Raw genomic sequence first — 19,944 nt, forward strand, 5'->3', positions numbered from 1 at the left:
AATGAGCAGGGCAGGAATTGTGGGGAAGAGGTGGGCCAGGACCTTAGATCTAACCCCTTGGGAAAGGAAGAAGGCCAGGGAAGAGGATCTCAAAACCAGTCCAAGGAATAGAAGAGGGAAATGCATTCTCTCCATAGGAGCAGGGAAGCAGGTAAAATTGGCCAAGTTTATACAAAGATATCACAGTCATTCCAAATGTATAATCCTGAAAGTAAAACTGAATGAGTAAACAAATCTAAAGATCAATTATGCTGGCAAGAATTCTCAAGACAAAAACCAGGAAGAAGAAATAACTTCATAATATCAACAACCAAAACCTCAATAACATAGCTGAGGACAAAATCAATTAGAATTTCTAAGTGAAGTGAGGTTGATTCAAGACTTTTTAAAAATATTATAAATTAATTAGTTGAGAGTGATAGAAGAAATAATTGGAAAAGAAAAGAGAACTATGAAAGAGAAACTTGGAAAAAGAAATAACAGACTAGAGCTACAAAATCTCACAAAAGTAAAAGACTCCTTGAAAATTAGAATTGACTTAATATAAATTAACGACTTCACAAGGCAACAAATATTAAAACCATGTTAAATGATTGAAAGAGTAGAAACTATAAAATATCGCACAGCAAAAAGCAGTTGACTTGTAAAACAAATCAAGGAGAAATAATTTGAGAATCTTCAGAAAACCTAAAGAAATGACTACCACCACTCCCCTCCCTTGACAAAAATAGCCTACAACTTAATGAGCAGGGAAAAAAATGAAATTAGAATTCAAAAGTTACCTCTTCAAAGTGAAAACTCATAGGAGAAACAAGGAGTATAATTATTAAGAAACTATATGACTGGGGAGAATTTATGTCCAACCAAGGATTAGAAAGAATAACAAAAGGATTAACAATTTTGATTATATAAAATTGAAAATTTTTATATAACCAAATTAATTGCAACTAAAATTGGAAGGTTAAAAAGTTAACTGAAGGGGTGGCTAGGTGGCACAGTGGATGGAGCATAGGCCCTGGAGTCAGGAGTACCTGAGTTCAAATGCAGCTTCAGACACTTAATAATGACCCAGCCCTGTGGCCTTGGGCAAGCCACTTAACCCCATTTGCCTTGTAAAAAAAAAATAAACCCTAAAAAAAAAGTTAACTGAAAAGAAGGGTGGTCTTTGCAAGAAGTTTCACTGATAAATGTCTCATTTTCAAGATATATAAGAAATAGAATCAAATATAAGAAAAAATTCACCAATTTTTAAAGGAACAAAATATATAGGTAATACGTATTTTAAGGAAGAAATTCAAGTTATCTATGGACATGAAAAAATAATCCTAAGAACTCATAAATTCAAATTAAAGTAAAACTGAGGCTTATCATAACTTAGATTATTATTTTTTTTTAGATTTTCGAGGCAATGGGGTTAAGTGGCTTGCCCAAGGCCACACGGCTAGGTAATCATTAAGTGTCTGAGATCGGATTTGAACCCAGGTACTCCTGACTCCAGGGCTGGTGCTCTATCCACTGCACCACCTAGCCGCCCCCTATAACTTAGATTATTAAAGGAGATACAAATATTGAAGGAGCTTTGATAGAACAGTCATATTGTTACAGGTACAACTTATGAATTGGTCCTGTTATACTTGAAAGTAATATGAAACCATGGCCCCAAAGTTACTCTTTGACCCAAACAGATGTCTAATAGGTCTAAACCCCAAAAAAAGAACAAAGAAGGAGTATATGATCCTATGGGCAAATATATCTATGTAGAAATAAATATAACATATACATGCAATATGCATATGTATATCTATTAAATTAAAATGATACTCATCCACTGGGAAATGACTGAGCAAATTATGATCTAAGAATATGCTGAAATACTATTTATACTGAAAGATATGATGAAAGAAGTATTTTCAGAGAAACCTAGATTTTTTTAAGAATTGATTCAGAGTAGACTGAACAGAACCAGGAAAAACACATACTTTAATATTAACATTGTAATAAGGAAAATTTTTGCTAAACATAAGAACATGAATTAATTTAGTGATCAATCATGTTTCCATGGGTTGAATGATGAAGAATGTTACCCTCACTAAGAGATAATGAATGAATATACAGAATAAACCCTACATTTTTGGAATTGGTCAGTGTTTTGCTTAATTATCTTTATTTTATTCTTTTAACTTTTATTTTATTTTTTCCTGGCTATGTGTAAAATATGTTTCAACATTCATTTATTCTTATTTTTCGCAAGGTATTTAAGTTCAGCAATTTTAATTGATAGAAACAAGAATCCAAATGAGATTTCTATCAGGTGATATCTATACTGAACTCAGAAGGAAGAGACTAAGTCATTTTCTTAATTAGTATCCTCTTCACCTGTAACCAGAACAGATGCTTAAGAAATTGTTGCTGATTAGCAGAGGATTAGTTAACACTGAAGAGGTAGCATATTCTATAGACTTTGGTTAGTCTATGCATAGAATTATGTGACAAATAGCAAATAAGTGAGTATAGTTATATCATAGGATACGTGAAAGAGTAAAAAATAAAAAGATTGGAATGATTGGACTCAGACCGTTGTGGGTTTTAACTGGAAACAACAAAATAGTGAGCAAAAGGGAAAGAGCTGCAACTTTCCAAAAAAGAATTAATTCTTCACAATTGAGAAAAAGATGCAATAAACCAAACGAAAAGTTGATAATGGAGCAGATGAACTGTTTCAGATATATTTACTAAGTTTTCTTTTAAAGTCATCTTTCTCATAATAATCAACATCAATCAATGCAACTGCCAGTACTCCCAGACCACACAGGTCCTGCCTTCATTCTAGCCCCTACAATCATCATCTAAGGAAGCAAGTGTTGTGGGAAAGGAAATAACTATCACCTATTACCAACCACATACATGCACCAAACAAATAAATTCAGCATTGCTAAAGTAGCAAGGCACCCTGATTGAGTTATAAGAGGCAGTATGTGTCAGCAGAACAAGTAGCCACAGCCATCTTCCCTCAGTCTCTGATGGAAATAGTCCTGGACTTTGAACCCAACAACAAAGAATAGCAGGGCCCCCAGACCACTTATGATGCTTTCACTTTGACCCCCACATCCATCATTTAGGGAAGCAATATTTAGGGAGAAAGACTCAACAATGGGCATATAAGTACACAAAATTCTGGGGTATTTTTTACCCCCACATTATTGTTATTTGCTTCTGATTCAGCTCCTGGAGCTATTACTCTGGGAAGCTACCTCAAGGGAAAAATTACATGGCAACAGTTTTTGCAAACAAATGCAATTGAAGATCCAGAAATCAAGTTCTTGACACCAAAGTCCTTGACTTTATTAAATGGTACAACATCAGAAACAAATAGGATTTTTATCAGTCAAAACAACATTAAAGACCCATTACCATTTCCTCTGCTGCTGTGCCCAGAGGACCATGGAATTTTCCCATTTGACTTGAAGCTAAAACTTCCTATATGTGCTGTCTCTTTTGTTATATAGTGAATTTGAGCAGGGACTATTTCTCTTTTTTTCTACATATCCTTTCCTTAGCACAATTTCTTGACTTTAATAAGAATTTAATACATACATTTTCATCCAAACATACATTCATAAATTATTTCCTTATTCATTCATTCAAAGTCAATAATAGATTCATTCTCTTCATTTACAGAGTTTACTTTTAATACTTTCTAAATATTTTCTAATTGGAAAATGATAAGTATATCTGCATGAGTTTGGTGTATGTTCACATGAATTGTTAACCTGAGTCTACTGTTGTGATATTTTCAAGTGCTGAGGAAATTACATACTATAAAGTCATAAACTACAGCTATGTGGAAGAAAAAATTATAAACTATTATTTAACTAATCAGGAGACCTAGAGAAGATTGCATGTGGAAGGCAAATATTTGCACTGTCCTCTACAAAAGAAACATCTGTTAATGTTATTGATCTTTACAATTTATTGCCCCTAAAATTTGCCATTTCTTTCTGTATAGGAGCATGCCCTGAAAGATGAGGTCCTGATAGCACAAAAGGGATCACAAGGAGGCTTGTTATAAATTAGATTCATTAATTAATCAGAAAGTAAATACCATTATAGAATGAAAAATAATGTCATGAGTCTGTGTGACCTTTAGCAACAACAACAACAATAAAAATCAAGGAGGGGACTCTAAGAACAACCTATTTCTTGATCATAGAACAGGAAGAAACAAGGAGGTGGAGAAATGGAAACTGAAGGAAATAACATGGAGTTAGACATTTATAAAATTATACAGTTAATTAAACACTTATTCCATAAAACTTGATCATCACCAACTACATCAGCTGAAGATAGTAACAAGCAACATCATATCACTTTCCCATTAATTAATTTAAATTTACTTTTCATTGAAGAGATCCTCTTTAAATTGACCCAGATACTGTGAAGAATGACTTAGAAAGTATTGGAGGGAGGAAAGATATAGTAAAGGTCATAATGAATAATTTTGGAAAACACTATTCTTTAAGACAAGCCAAGGTCATTAAAACTTCCAAGGACAGCTGACAGCAATAAGTACAAGGACCAGAAGACAAGGTCACATTTTGCCCTTTGGTTTTTGTTCTCTGTTGGCCAAAATTATCATCCCAAAGCATTGCTCCTTTCTCAAGAAACTTTAGTAACTCTCTATTGTTTTTGGAATAAAATACATTAAATGTTCTTCCCTAGAAATGTAAGTAAAAATAAATTCATTTGGAGTGAGAGAAATTTTGAAGACAGTGCTCCTCATTATTATAGCTATTCTTGTAGTTATACAAGCAATGTACCACAGTTGAGTACAGTGCATTAATATGGCAGAAGGGTGAGGAGTTGTTACTGTTGCTGCTAGTGTTGTTGCTGAAGATAACGATGATTATCATGATGATGTTCCTTCATTTTTGTAGAGGAACAATGACAATACATGGGTGATTTATTGACTTGAGGATCAATTAGACTTGGGAAAGACAGAACTGCACCAAGTTCTCAGTCTCCTTCTTCCCTCCAGATTCATTGAGATTCAGTGACAAAACAACATTAAGATACCTGTTCAAATAACAGTCATGAGGATGATAACTATGGAGAATGGCAAAGTGGGACCAGGTCAAGAAGGCAGGAGAAGTGTCATTTCTTCCTCAAGAAACTGGCCTGTGAATTTCCGGTCAAGATGGCAGAGAGAAGAAAGGTATGGTTCTAAAATCTCCTGATCTTTCTCCATATGTGATATAAAACAAACCTCTTACAGAAATCCAATCAACAAAACACAAAAGAAAAGTCAGGAGAAAGAACATCTACTTTTGTTGCAGCTTGTTGCACCTTGGGGCCCTATCAGCCGTGACCTCCCTCCCAGAGGAGAGCTGAGAATAAGGAGTCGAGACACACTGCCTTATGCCTCCAGCTCAAATTTATTACTGCTTAGCTTATACATACATATATATATATATATATATATATATATATATATATATATATATATATATTCTGTTAGGTCTTCCAGGGTAGAACAAAGGAAAATGAGGGTCTTCCAGGGTAGAACAAAGGAAAATGAGGGAATGGGGAATGGAAGCAGGTCTACGTCCAGCACTTGTGTTACAGGATAAGGGGGTATATTAGGGGGAGTTGGTAAAACATAGCTGTGTCCGGTGCCCTTGGGCCATGGGGTGGAAAAACCAGCTCCCAAGGACTCCGGTGCACCTTATCTCTCCAGGTGGCATGCCAGCTCCTGAGACTGAGTCCAGGTGGCAGTTATTTGGAAATGATCTGAGTCATGGCCATTAGAATAGTCTGTTCCCACATATCTTAGGATCTGTCTTATGCAGTTGTGGGTGAGTCCAGGAACAGAAGACAGATCAGCCATGGATCAGCCTGATTAGTAGTAAGGTTAGACCTCAGCAGCCTAAGGGCCCAAGAACAGGACTTGCTTGATCAGTAGTGGGACTAGAGTCTGGTCCTTGGGGGCATGGGTCTACTAGGGAACAGAGGCATTGGTATTGACTATGATCATCTGGAGCTTGCCGACAGGTCTGGAGGGTGAATTCTGGTACAGGAGAGCTGCAGCCATCATCCATGGGCTCCTCTGGTCCAGAGGAAGTCCGAGGTCATGCCTCCATTTCCACTTAAGCCTCTTCCCAGAACAAACACAGTTATAGACCTTCTGCCCCAGACACAGGTGTATGAGCAACAGAACCAATTAGGCTGACAATAGGGAGAATAATGACCTAACCCCAGGGTAATAGCCCACCACTGATTGAAGTCAAAAGTATTTAACAACTTCAATCACTCCCTCCAGGCCAAGGGAGAAGGCCTCCATCAAGGTTACATACACTCCAGAGAAAGCAGCAATCACTACCTACTAGCCAGCTGGAGAAATTATACTCAGTGAGCAAAGCCTCTATGGATTCCAACACCAAACCTCTGTGAACCAGGCCCTCCCCAACTCAAGGCCTTAGAAAAATGAAGAAAGTTCTGCAGAAAGTTGGATCCATAGAAAAAATTCTTGGAAGAAAAAGACCCTAACTCAGAAAGACCTAGAACCTCTCAGGAGAATGTGATCTGGTCTACAGCACAGAAAGAGTTCCTTGAAAAAATCAGGGAGGAGTTTTAAAAATCAATTGGAAAATTTGGGAAAAGAAACCCAAGAGAAGATTAACACCTTGCAACAAGAAAACAAATCATGGGAAAATACAATTGGACGAACACAAAATGAGAATAACTCTCAGATCCTCAATTAGGCAAATGCAAAAAGAAAATAATTCTCTCAAAACCTCAATTGTGGTACATTGGATAGAGCACCTGCCCTGGAGTCAGGAGTACCTGAGTTCAAATCTGGCCTCAGACAATTAATAATTACCTAGTTGTGTGGCCTTGGGAAAGTCACTTAACCCCATTACCTATCCAAAAAGAAACCCAATCTCAATTGGTCTAATGGAAAGCTCTTTCAAAAATAGGATTGATCAAGTGGAAAAGAGGTTGCAAAAGGTAAATGAAGAAAACTCCTCTCTACAAAAAAAATGGAGTCTTTGGAAACCAATCTCTTCACAAGAAAGTAAGAGCCTGTTAAGCAAAACCAAAAAACAGAAAAAATAGAAGAAAATGTAAAATACCTCATCAGCAAAACCACTGACCTTGAGAAAAAAAAAAACTTGGACTTAATATTACAGAATTTAGTGATGGAAAATTTCCCTGAAATCATGGAACCAAAGGACAAATTAGTTATTGAAAGAATACATGGATCCCCTCCAGAAAGAGATCCGAAAATGAAAACAACAAGGAATGTTGTGGCCAAATTCCAGAACTATCAGATGAAAGATAAAATCCAGTATGCAGTCAGAAACAAACAATTTAAATACCAAGGAGCCACAGTAAGGAATAGGTAGGATCTGGCTGCATCAACATTAAGGGATCAAAAGGCTTGGAACAAGATATTTCGAAGATCAAGGGAGCTTGGAATGCAGCCAAGAATCCATTATCCCGCAAAGATGAGTTTTCTATTTTGGGGAAAAGATGGACATTTAACAAAATGGAAGAATTCCAAACATTCCTGATGAAAAGACAATAGCTAAATAGAAAATTTGGACATCAAATAGGAGGTTCAAGAGACACATGAAAAGGTTAAAAAAGTGGGGGGGGGGAGTAAAGATAAAAACTGCTATCCAATCAGATGAAACTGGCTATATCCCAGCATGGGGAAAAGATACTCATAACTCTTGTAAATTTTAACTCTAACAAAGAGAATATACCTAGTCAGAACTGGTAGAGACTCATGTCTTATCCATGAGACTGCTATCCAATGGGATGAAACTGGCTATAACCCTACTTGGGAGAAAGACTCTAATAACTCTATTAGATAGAATATACTTAGCTAGAAGTTATGGAAACTCAAAATTTTCTATGACTTAGATAGAATGATTTAAAAACACCTCTTCATTACATTAAGCAGTACAAAAGACCTATGGTAATAGAGGAGAAAAAGGAAGGAGAAAACAAACACCTTACTCTTCCGCTCATCAGACTTGGCTTAAAGTTAACTTACATACATACTCAGTTAACTTAAAAAAAACCTTACCTTTCAAGTACTAAAAGGGTAAAAGGGGAGGGGGGAATGGAGACAGGTACGGCAAGAAAAAGGGGAACTAACAGAATGAAGGTAAGGGAAAAAGGGAAAGGGGAAATAAAGAGGAGGAGTAAATATAGGAAGGTAAACACATTGAAGGGGGTGGTGATTCAGAAACAAAATAATGGGGAATATGGATAAAGGGGAAAAACAAACAGAGGGAAAATAGCATGGAGGGCAATAAAGACTTAGTAATTATAACTTTGAATGTAAATGGGATGAACTCTCCATTAAAATGTAAGTGAATAGCAGAGTGCATTAAAACCCAGAATCCTACAATATGCTGCTTGCAAGAAATTCATTTGAAGCAGAGAGACACATACAAAGTAAAGGTAAAAGGTTAGAGCAAAATATATTTTGCTTCAGCTGAAGTGAAAAAAGCAGGGGTAGCAATCCTTATCTCAGACAAAGCAGCTGCAAAAATAGATAGCATTAAAAGAGATGAGGAATGAAACTATATTCTCTTAAAAAGTACCATAGACAATAAAGAGATTTCAATACTGAATGTGTATGTATATATATATATATATATATATATATATATATATATATATATATGTATATATATATGTATGTGTGTATATACACCCAATAGGATAGTATACAGAATCTTAGAGGAGAAGCTGAAAGAACTACAGGAAGAGACAGAGAGCAAAACTCTACTAGTGGGAGACCTCAACCTCCCACTCTCACATCTAGATAAATCAAATCATAAAATAAACAAGAAAGAAGTTGAGGAAGTTAAGTTAAAGAAGTTAAGTTAATCTATTTGTAGATTGTTAGAAAAAACTACATATGGTAGACTTATGGAGGAAATTGATTGGGGATAGAAAGGAATACACTTTTTTGTTGCAGTACATGGCATTTATACAAAAATTAACCATGTACTAGGGCATCAAAACCTGATGATCACCTGCAGAAAGGCAGAAATAGTGACTACATCTTTCCCAAATCACAAAGCAATAAAAATCATATTCAATATTGGGCCAGGAAGATCTAGACCCAGAACTAATTGAAAACTAAATAACCACATTTTAAAGAATGAATGAATCAAACAACAAATTATAGAAAGAATTAATTATTTTATCCTAGATATGACAATAATGAAACAACATATCAAAATGTATGGGATTCACTCAAAGAGTCTGTCAGGGGGTATGTTATATCTTTAAGTGCTTACATGAATAAATTAGAGAAAGAATAAATCAATGAACTAAATATGCAACTAAAAAATTAGAGAAAGAACAAATTAAAAATCTCCAATTAAATACCATATTAAAACAATTCTAAAAATTAAAAGAGAAATTAATAAAAGCAAAAGCAAAAAACTATTGAATTAATAAATAAAACCAAGAGTTGTTTTTTATGAAAAAACCAATAAAATTGATAAACTCTGGTCAATTTGATTAAAAAAAGAAAGATTAAAACCAAATTGCAAGTATCATAAATTAAAAAAAGGTGAACTCACCACCAATGAGGAGGAAATTAAAGTAACGATTCAGAATTATATTGCCCAACTCTATGCCAATAAATTTGATAATCTAAGTGAAATGGATGAATATTTACAAAAATATAAGTTGCCTAGGTTAAATAAATAGGAGATTTAATACCTAAATAACCATATCTCAGAAAAAGAAATTCAACAAGCCATCATTGTACTCCTTAAGAAAATATATCCAGGCCTCGATGGATTCACAAGTGAAATCTAACAAACATTTAAGGAACAATTGGTTCAAATTCTATAAAAATTCTTTGAAAAAAATGGGGGAAGACAGAACTCTGCCTCTTTCTATGAAACCAATATGGTGCTGATGCCTAAACCAGGAAGAGTTAATACAGAGAAAAAATATTATAGACTTATCTCCCTGATGAATATAGATGAAAAAATCTTAAATAAAATCTAAGCAAAACAATTACAACAAGTTATCATGAGGATAATACACTTTGACCAAGTAGGATTCATCCCAGGAATGCAGGGTTGGTTCAATATTAGGAAAACTGTTAGTATAATTAATTATATCAATGACAAACCTATCAGAAATTATATGATTATATTAATAGATGCTGAAAAGGTTTTTGACAAAATACAGCACTTATTCCTCCTAAAACACTAGAGAGTGTAGGAATAAATGGGCTGTTCCTTAGAATAATAAGCAGTATCTATCTGAAACCATCAACAAGCTTTATATTCAATGGGGAGAGGCTAGAGGCATTCCCAATAAGATCCGATGCTGCAGCTTGCTTCAGCTTAGGGCCCTATCAGTGATGACCTCCCTCCTGGAGGGGAGTTAAGAATAAGGAGTCAAGCCACACTGCCTTATGCCTCTAGATCAAATTTATTACTGCTTAGCTTCTACATACATACTGTTAGGTCTTCTGGGGTAGAAAAAAGGAAAATGAGGGAAAGGGGGATGCAAGCAGGTCTACGTGCATCATTTGCCTTACAGGATAAGGGGGTACATTAGGGGGGAGGTGGCAAAACAGCTGTGTCCTGTGCCCTTGAGTCATGGTGCGGAAAGACCAGCTCCCAAGGACTCTGATGCACCTTATCTCTCAGGGCAGCCTGCCAGCTCCTTAGACTGTGTTCAGGTGTCAAGGCCATTAGAATAGTCTGTGTTCTCACAATCAGGAGTGAAACAAGGATGCCCATTATCACCACTACTATTCAATCATATTGGAAATGTAAGCCTCAGCAATAAGAGGAGAAAAAGAAATTGAAAAATTGAAGGAATTATAATTGGGAAGGAAGAAACAAAACTCTCACTATTTGCAAATGACTTGATGGTGTATACCTAGAGAATCCAAGAAATCATCCAAAAAACTACTGGAAACAATTAGCAATTTTAACAAAGTTGCAGGATATAAAATAAACCCTCATAAATGCTTAATTTTTCTATATCTGACTAGCAAGATACAGCAGGTAGAGCTAGAAAGAGAAATCCCATTCAAGGTGACCTCAAACAATATAAAATACCTGGGAGTCTTTTTGCCAAGGCAGATTCAGAAACTTTTTGAAAACATTTATAAAACACTTCTCACACAAATCAAATCAGATTTAAATAACTGGGCAAACAACTTCTCATGGATAAGTAGAACTAATATAGTAAAAACAACAATTCTACCAAAACTAAACTACCATACCACTCAAAATCCCAAAAATATTACTTTTATGAGATAGAAAAAGTTGTAAGTAAATTCATATGCAGAAATGAAGTCAAGAGTTTTCAGGCATTTAATTAACAAAAGTGAGAAAGAAGGGGGCTTAGCCCTACCTGATCTAAACTTATAAAGCATCAGTCATCAAAACTGGTAATGGTTAAGAAATAGAGTGGTGGACCCATGGAATAGACTAGGTACAATAGCAGGAAATGATTATAGTCATCTGCTGTTGGATAAACCAAAGAGTCCAATTATTTGGATAAAAACTCTTTGACTAAAAACTTCTGGGGAAATTGGAAGTTAGTATGGATGAAACTTAGATTAGGCCAATACCTCACACCCTTTACCAAGATAAGATCCAAATGGTTACAGGATTTAGACATAAATAAATAATACTATAAGCAAACTAGAAGATCAAGGACTAGTTTACCTGTCAGATCTATGGAAAGGGGAGCAATTTATGACTAAGGAAGAGATGGAGAACATCACTAAAAACAAACTAGATGATTTCTATTATATTAAATTAAAAAACTTTTGTACAGACAAAACCACTAAAACCAAAGTTAAAAGAAATGTAGTAAACTGGGAAACAATGTTTACAAATAATCTTTCTGACAAAGACTCATTTCTAAAATATACAGAGTACTGAGTCAATTAAAAAAGTCATTCCCCAACTGACAAATGGTCAAAGGATATGCAAAGGCAATTTACAGATGAGGAGATCAAAGTAAACCATAGTCATATGAAAAATTGCTCTAAATCATTACTGATCAGGAAAAATGCAAATTAAAGCATCTCTGAGGTACCACCTCACACCTCTCAGGCTGGCCAATAGGACTAGAAAGGACAATGATCATTGTTGGAAGAGTTTTGGGAAATCTGGGATATTATTACATTATTGGTGGAATTGTGAACTCATCCAACCTTTCTGGAGAGAAGTTTGGAATTATACCCAAAGGGCAACAAAAATGTGCATACCCTTAGATCCAGCAATACCCCTACTGGGGCTATATCCTGAAGAGATGATGAAAAAGGGTTAAAACATAACTTGTACAAAAATATTCATAGCAACCCTGCTTGTGGTGGCAAGGAATTGGAAATCAAGTAAATGTCCTTCAATTGGGGAATGGTTTAGCAAACTGTGGTATATGTATGTCGTGGAAAACTATTGTTCTATTAGAAACCAGGAGGGATGGGAATTTAGGGAAGTCTGGAGGGATTTGCATGCACTGATGTTGAGTGAGATGAGCAGAACCAGAAAAACACTGTACACTATAACAGCAACATGGGCGTAATGATCAACCCTGATGGACTAGCTGATTCTATCAGTGTAAGAATCAGGGACAATTTGGGGCTGTCTGCAATACCACCTGTATCCAGAGAAAGCATTGTAGAGTTTGAACAAAGACCAAGGACTATTACCTTTAATTTAGAAAAAAAAAACTGATATCTTATTGCCTGAAATTGCTATCTCTTATACTTTATGCTTCTTCCTTAAGTATAAGATTTCTCTCTCATCACATTCAATTTGGATTAATGTATACCATGGAAATAATGTAGACTGTCAAGTTGCCTTCTGTGGGGGGGGGGGGGGTGGAGGGGAGGAAAGTATGATTAGGGAAAATATTGTAAAACTCAAAATAAATAAAATCTTTTAAAAAAAAAAGAATACTGTCCTGTCATGATATATTAGAAAGCATTTCCCCCACTTTTTAAATCCTGTGAGGAAGAAAAGTTCCTGTTCCAGCTCATTTGGGGTCAAAGATTCATTCACTCCTTGTAACTGAGGCTGTTTCCATTACACTCTGACTCTAACCATCTTTTCTAGATATGTAACACTTTTCTGGGCATTCTAGATTTTAGACAAATTGATCTATTTTCTGAAGTCAATGTTTTTATCTCCCACTTCTTTTATTTTGACAGGTTACTTCCTTTGAATGCTTGCCCTCATTTCTTCAACTTAAAATCCCTAGCATCCTTTAAGGCTTATCTCATTCATTATTACTTAGGGCAAGAGTTCAAAGCTAGAAACTTTTTGTTAAAATTTCAATAATAGTTAAATTGAATTGAAGTGTTTCAAGAATTTTTCTAGGTCAGTCTTTATTCCTGGGAATGAAGATTCAATAGTCTATTAAGTATTATGAATCTTTCTTGAGATTCATTGTTCTGAAGAAGAGATTTAAAATGATAATTACAATAATAATAAAATTTATATTGTACTGTAACAAAGCTATATGTTCACTTGATTTTCACAATGTATGAAATAAGTTATTATTCCCATTTTTGGATGAGATAGCTGAGACCCTGAAAGGTTGCACCTACATGGTTTCCTTTCTAAAAGTGACATTAAACCAGAAGATTGGTGCATTATTATGTTAAGCTCTTTGGAAAGGATCATTTTACTGTTGTAGAAAAAGTGAACAATAGGGCAGTTAGGTGACACAATGAATGTAGTACCAACACAGGAATCAGGAGGACCTTAGTTCAAATCTGGATTCAGACATTTAATAGTATTTACCTAGCTGTGTGACCTTGGGCAAGTTATTTAATCCCATTGCCTTAGAAAAAAACAAGCAGAAAAAGAAACCATTTCAATTTCACATTCTGAATTTTATGGACCAATATAGTGTTGTAGGAAAGAACAAACTTAATTAGAATAGAAATCAGAAGACTTGAGTTCTTGTTAATGCTCTGAGGTTTCCTAGCTATGGAAATTGGGGAAATCTTCAGGTCAATGAATCTCAGTTTTATGAAATTAACAAGCATGTATTAAACATCTATTCTAATCCAAGCAATGAGAATGAAATGAGAAAAATTCTCTATCTCTTGCCCTCCAGGAGCTTATATTTTGCTGTATGGATGCAGGTTAAAAAAAAAAGATGTTAATTTGAGAAAGGAGAGAGCTCTGCCAACTGGGAATGGAGCAAATCTAATTGTAGGAGATGATACCTGAGATGAGCTTTGAAGGAAGTTAAAAGATTATTAAAAGGCAGATAGAAGTGAGGATAAAATCTATTTCATATGCATCAGGTCAGTAAAAACAATGTCTTTTGATACACAGGGTATTCCAGTCATTCCTTCTCAAATGTCTAGCAACTATGGGCAGACACTGGAAAAATCAATCTTTCTCTTTTACTCTCATACATTATTCTGTAGAGGAAAAGGTAAGAGAGCAAGCATTTTGTTCACTGCCAGAATGTGCTAAGCACTGTGCTAAGAGCATTACAAGATTAACTCATTTGATCCTCACAACAAACTTAAGAAGTTGCAGGTTGAATCCCATTTTTATAGTTGAGGATTGAGGTAAACAGAGGTTAAATGACTTGCACAGTATCATTCAGCTAATAGGTGTCTGAGATTGGATTTGAATTCTGATTTTCCTGACTCCAGGACTTAATTCTCTATACATTGCTCCATATATCTACAACCTGTAACCATAACAAAAATATTGCAATTGTCTTTGTTTGCTAAGAAGATTATGGTGACACTCCTTTCCCTTTCACTCCTAGGAAAGCATTGTTCTGGTCCAAAGTTTATGGTTGTTTCTTTAAAGTCAATTTTGGATTTCAGTCCACTGAGTCTGAAAGGAAATTTTAAGATTAAAACCATAGTTTTATGTATTACTGTGTAGCATGTATTTAATTTGCTCAAAGGCATCTGAGAGGGATGCTAGGACAGACTACACAGAGAAAGAAGACTCCCTTTCTAATTTATTGGAATTGCTTGCTGGAAGGCATAGTAAAAACAAAGAAATTTTTATTGATACCTATTATTAAAATTCTTAACAGACGGAAAAGAATAAAATAATCCATGCTCAAAAGGAACCAAACTAAGTTTGATCTGAATAGACTAGGTAAGTAGAAAGCAAGTTACCTCACAAAATTCTCTTCCCAAAATTCTCTTCCCAAGTACATTTAAAAACTCTATTCTCCACAAAGCTCAAGAGACAAGAGTCCAGGGTACAGTACATTGACTATGGGAAAAGCTACCCTAGGAAGGAGCTATGAAAAGAGTGGCTATGTTTATAACAAGGAGGAGGTCAAAAAGAGAGGCTACCTATAAGACTACCATTTTTGGAGGGCAGAGATAAGACAAGAGAGTAGAAGAATAGACTCACCTGAAATCTCCCCCAAGTACCTTAAATAATGACTCTAAATAAATTCTAAAGTAGCCAAATGCACAAAAAAAGATGAAGTGAAGCAATTTTCCAGACCAAAACAATTTAAAAAGTCAGCAGGAAAATTTGTTGCACTAGGTAGCACAGTCCAAGAAAGCACAATCCATACCAGCACAGACCAGATCCTAAAAACCAGGTGCAAGTCTCCAGTCAGTTAAATGAATGACAGCCATGGCCAGAAAAGTCTGTCCCACCTGGAGGAGAAAGGAGCACAATACAGCACAGTTCATACCAGTGAAGACAGGGCCCAGCAAACTAGGAGTAGAACTTGGGAGAAAGTACAGCAAGTGCTGTTTCCAAAGTACTCAGCCCTCAAAGCATAAAGGAGTCAAACAATTGATCAGAAGATTACATGGGTCTCTTTGCTAGCACTGATACCAATATTCAGATTCAAGTCCCATCCTTGGGGGCAGTCCCAATGCAAGGTGGAATATACCAGAGCAGCAGGAACCCTCTTCACACTTTAAGGGCAGGAAAAAAAGTGATTATAGTCACTCACAAATCAGATCACTGACCACGAAAGTAGTAAATATACCTCTCCCTAGATTATACCCCCTTAAAAGAACTGAAAGTTGGTCCCTAGAAATATCTCTGAAAACAATTACACAAAAGTCCCTCTACCCAGAAAGCAGAGCCCCATTTTTTTGCAAAGAGTTAAAAATTAAGTAACAGATTAGGAAGATGAGTAAAAAACAGATAGAAAAATCTGCTAGAGAAAGTTGCCATGGTGACAAGGAAGATCAAAATACATCAGAAGAAAATAAAATCCTACATCTAAAGCTCAATGGACAGAATAATTCCTTAAAAAATTAGATTTGAACTAATTTTATGGGAAATCAAGAAACAATAAAAACCAAAAGAATGAAAAATAGAAGATAATGTAAATATCACCCTGGAAAAAGAACTGATCTGATGACAAAAAAGGATCTATATTGGAGAGGATGTGGGAAAATTGGGACATCAATGAATTGTTGGTGGAGTTGTGATATGTTCCAGTCATTCTGGAGAACAATTTGGAAATTTTCCCAAAGGGTAATAAAACTGTTCATACCTTTTGACCCAGCAATATCACTACTAGGTCTATATCCCAAAGAGCGAATTAAAAAATGGGAAAATAATTGAAAACTAAGGGGACTTCCATCAATCAGGGAATGACTGAAACAGTTATGGTACATAAATGTTATGGAGTACTATGGGTCTTTAAGAAATCATGAGACTTTGGACTTTAGAGAAGCATGTAAAGACTTGCAAAACTGAAGCTGAGTGAAGTGAGCAGAACAAAGCGAGAACTGAATAATACATTAACAACATTGTGAGGAGGATCAACTCTGATAGAATACAGCTCCTTTCAGCAGTTCAAAGATCAAGGACAATCCTCAGAGACCTGCTTTAAACAATATCATCCACATTCAGAGAAAAAATTATGAAGTCTAGTTGCAGAACAAAGCATACTATTGTTTACTTTTTAAAAACTTTTTTTATTTTTTTTTCTTTCCCCTTAGTTAGAATTTCTCTTTTACAACATGACTAACATGAAGCAACATTAAACACAGTTTGTACATGCACAACTTTGATCAGATTGTTCACCACCATGGGGAAGGGGAAGGGAAGCAAGGGTGATAGAAAAATGTGGAATTCATAAATATGCAAATGGATGCATCTTGAAAACTACCTTTTGGAAAAATAAGATAAAATTTCGATTAAAAAAGAAAGAAAAACAAATGACCTGGAAAATAGATCCAAAAAGAGATCATTTAAAAAACATGCTTTGTCCTAGTAATACCACTATTATGTGGTGTTGAGATAAAAGCAAAGTGATAAAAACAAAAAAGGAAAAGGACCTATATATACAAGAATATTTATAATAGTTCTTTTCTGGTGGTAAAGAGTTAGAAATTGAGGGGATGCCATAATTTGGGGAATGGTTAAAAAAATTATGGTATGGGATTATGATGAAATGCTTTCTGATTATAAGAAATGATGGGCAGAATAATTTCTGAAAAACCTGAAAAGACCAACATAAGCTGATGCAAAGTGAAATGTACTGTGTATGACTTAGCTATTCTTAACAATACAATGATCCAAGACAACTAGGAAGGACTTACAATGCAAAACTTTTCTGTCCCCAGAGAAATACATGATGGTGTCTGAAAATAGATTGAAGAATGCCTTTTTTGTAGATTTTAGTTTTCTTGGGGGTTTTTGTTTTTTATTTTCTTTCACAATGTCTATTATGAAAATAGTTTCCATGAGTACACATATTTAATGAATATTAATTTTTTTCACTTCTCAATCAGGGTGGGGGAGAGAAGGAGGAGAATTCGGGAATCAAAATGTTAAAAATTAATGGTAAGTTGCTCTTACATGTAACTGAAGAAAAATAGAATATTAAATAAAGAATCTCTACTATTGATGAACCCTCAAAAAGCCCCACCATTTTTGGACATTCATTTGGGACAGTGATATAAAGTCAGGGAGATAGAATATTGAGATGGGTGAAGATCTAGTAGGAAAATTTGGTCAACACATAAAACCTATGAAGATGTAATATGAAAGAAATCTGAAAACATAAGAGGCAAATCTGTAGGGTTTAATGTACTTGCTTTAAAAGTTTGCATCTTTTGTTTAAAAAAAGTTGTCTTGTGTACTGCATAATTTGATACCTCTAATATTTTATTTTTTCCTCAAGGATATGATTTTTCTCTCAACACATTCAATTATGATCAATATATAGCATGGAAACAATGTAGAAATTATCAGACTGTCTTTTTGTGGGGGGGGAGGGGGAGGGAAGGGAGAGTGGGGAAAAATGTATAAAATTCAAAACTTTACCAAAAAATGATAAGTAGAAACTACTATTGTATATAATTGGAAAACAAATAAAATATTTATATAAAAAGAAGAAATATACAAAAAAATTTATTGACATACCTCAAAGCCAGAATTGAACAAAATAAAAGAGCCTAGAAATAATTGTTCAAGAAATTACCAAGGAAAACAGCCTTGATATTCAAGAACCAGAGGGTAAAATAAAAATTGAATCCATTAATCACCTCCTAAAAGAGATTACAAATCAAAAACTCCCAGTTAAACCATAGCCAAACTTAGAGCACCCAGGTCATGAAGAAAATATTGTAAAAAGTCAGAAAGAAACAATCCAAGTATTGTAGCATCACAGTCAGAATAACACAAGATTAACAAATTTTATATTAAAGCTTTGGGAGGCTTGGAATATGATGTTCTGGAAGGCAAAAAGAGCAAAGATTACAATTGACTACCCACCAAACTACCCACCAAAAGTTAACATACTCTTTCTGGGGAAAAGATGGACTTTCAATGAAATAGTGGACTTTCAAACTCCTGATAAAGAGATCACAACTTAACAGAAAATTTAATTTTCAAATACAAGGTTCAAGAGAAGCATAAAAAAGGTAAACAGGAAAGGGAAATCATAAGGACCTTAATAAGGTTAAATTGCCTACATTCCAAAATGGGAAGATGATATTGGTAACTCATAAGAACTCTCTCCTTGTAGAATATGAATGTATGCTGTGTTCTCCTATTTAAACATGGTTTTCCTTCTTATCTCATGGTTTCCTTTCCTTTTCCAAGTCCTAATTCCTCTTTAACAAAATGATCAAAATATAAGGGGAGGGGGGAGGGAAGGGGTGGTAGTAGAAAAATGTGTACTTTATAAAGCTGTAATTGAATGAATGTTGAAAAATTACCAAAGTATATAATTGGAAAAATAAAATAAAATATATTTTTGCTTAAAAAAAGAGTTTGCATCTTATCTTAAGGATTATAGTGACTACAGCACTAGGCCTAGAGTTGGGAAAACTCATTTTCCTGAATTCAGATCCAATCTCAGATACTTACTAGTTATGTGACCTTGGGCAAATCCCTTCAATGTTTGCCTCCGTCATCTGTAAAATGAACTGGATAAAATGGCAAACCACTCCAGTCTCTATGCCAAGAAAATTTCAGGTAGGGTCATAAAGAGTCAGACATGGCTAGAAACTGATCAAAAACAGCAAAATACAAATCAAACAGAATACATGAAATTATTTTTGTTTTCTGTGGACTTTCCTTGTATTTGATAGAAAGGGAAGGATTCAGTACTTTCCTAAGCAGAGATAGACAGCCTGGGTTGCTTCTGCCTTTGAAAGAGAATGCAATCAATACATCAGCAGAGTGGATGGAAAATCTATAAACTATCCTACAACAAAAATAAAAGACTATATTTTTGACAAGATTCTGCTTTATGATGTTAATGTAGATATAGATCCTGGAATCTAATGATCTCCAGTGTATTTAAATCACATATTATCAAAACTGTTAAAGTAAAACAGTCATAGAGTAGTAAAAAGGAATTGGAAAAATATATGTTAATAAAAATACATACTGACAATGACATAATAAGTAATATGACATCATCCAATGAGTGATAAGTGAATTGACATCATCC

Source organism: Macrotis lagotis, chromosome 7, assembly GCF_037893015.1.
Source record: "Macrotis lagotis isolate mMagLag1 chromosome 7, bilby.v1.9.chrom.fasta, whole genome shotgun sequence".
In the NCBI taxonomy this organism is placed as follows: Eukaryota; Metazoa; Chordata; class Mammalia; order Peramelemorphia; family Peramelidae; genus Macrotis; species Macrotis lagotis.